This window comes from Lissotriton helveticus, chromosome 4_1 (assembly GCF_964261635.1).
Source record: "Lissotriton helveticus chromosome 4_1, aLisHel1.1, whole genome shotgun sequence".
NCBI lineage: Eukaryota > Metazoa > Chordata > Amphibia > Caudata > Salamandridae > Lissotriton > Lissotriton helveticus.
The window spans coordinates 180143878-180145745 of NC_136063.1; the positions used below are offsets into that span (position 1 = coordinate 180143878).

The 1868-nt window shown below is 46.7% G+C and overlaps 1 pseudogene; it reads right to left on the bottom strand.

Annotated features, from left to right (window-relative positions):
- Window positions 1–328: 328 nt before the first annotated feature.
- On the bottom strand, window positions 329–1352 carry LOC144829723 (28S ribosomal RNA; annotated as a pseudogene).
- Window positions 1353–1868: the final 516 nt, after the last annotated feature.

Sequence of the window (1868 nt, forward strand, 5' to 3'; positions counted from 1 at the left end):
CAAAAGTGGCATGCACCCTGAGGCCAGTGTTCGGGAGTCTCCTTCCTGGGGCTGCTTGCCTTCTGGCAACTTGTGCGGGAATAAGGGGATTCCAGTCCTGCCATCTGGTCACCCTGCTGACCCGCAAGGTATCCTGCCACCGTCCTTGCACCCAGCAATGCAGGGCAGGACGCGAAGGCCCCCCATGCCAGTCAGCATGTGGTGAAGTTGGCCTCCCACGGGCATACATTCTCCCTCTGCATCTCTCCTGCTGTCCTGGCTCAGAGGTACCCAACCCCAGGTGTGGTAGATGGGGTCTGCATGCATCTACGGATGGAAACAAAAGCTTGGCTCTGGGCATCAGAGGATGACTTTCAATAGATTGTAGCGAGGTAGCTGCTCTTTTACTTACAAAACCCTGACCCAGAATAAGGTTGTCTATGAATGATTTAGCACTGGGTGCCCCACAAACTAGCGGGGAACTAAGGGTGATGGAGGTGGCCCCCTTCCTTCTGCACTCCGGTCCCCAAGCGAGTAGCTCTATGCACCGCCCCAAGAGGCCAGCTATCCCAGGCCAACCAAGGCTCCACAGCACTGCGGTATTGTTACGGCTTAGGGGGGATTCTGACTTCAAGGCATTCAGTCATAATCCCACAGATAGTAGTTTAGCCCTATAGGCTCGTCAGCCAAACACATACACCAAATGTCTGAACCAGTGGTTCCTTATGTACTGAACTGGATTACTATTGCTACAACACATCATCAGTAGGGTAAAGCTAACCTGTCTCACGACAGTCTAAATCCAGCTCACGTTCCCTATTAGTGGGTGAATAATCCAACCCTTGGTGAAATCTGCTTCACAATGATAGCAAGAGCCGACATCAAAGGATCAAAAAGCAATATCATTATGATCACCTGGTCACCATAAGCCAGTTACCATTCTGACACCTCTTGCTTGAAACCCAAAAATTCAGAATGATTATGAGGCACAGCTTTCACGGTCTGTATTCATGCTGACTATCGAGATCAGGTGAGCTTTTGCCGTTCTGTTCCACAGGAGCTTTCTGTTCTCCCTGAGCTCGCATTAGGATACCTGCCTTATTGTTTGACAGGTATACCTACCCAGTCAAACTCACCTCCTGCCACTTTCTGCAGAGTGGGCCGTGCCAGGCTGGTGCATGACGCTTGGAGACAGAAGCAAGAGCCCCATGGGGCTCACCCCTCCACCTCGCCGGGTAAGTAAAAAAACAATAAGAGTAGTGGTATTTCAGCAGCAGCAGGATGGCCTCACACTCATGCAACACCTCTCATGTCTCTTACCAGTGCCATATTAGAGTCAAGCTCAACAGGGCCTTCTTTCCGTGCTGATTGTGTCAAGTCTGTTCCCTTTGCTGTGGTTTCTCTAGATATTAGGTAGGGACAGTGGGAATCGTGTTCATCCATTTATGCACGTCACTAATTAGAAGACAAAGCATTTGTCAATTATTGTACCGCCATGCGGTGACTCATTCTGAGGTATTGCTGATGCCCATTAGAATCATATCAATCTTGTTTCCAACAACACAGCTTTTGTTCCAGAGTACAGTTACACTTAAAGCTGTCCTTACAGGAACAAGAATCAAGCATAGGATAGAGATAGATAGATACACCTCCCCAGTACTACTCTACGAATATAAATTGTCTACGAACTATTCTGAGAAAATTAAGGTATGATTAGCAGGACATTATTAAACATATGTAATATGTACTGATTATGTGTAAGTAATTACGTGAAATCAATTCTGATTTGAACATATATCAATTATCAAGATGTACACTGGTGTATCTAAATTCATACACGCACAACTATAACAATAATACTGAAACTAGTGGCTAAACTTTCCATATTC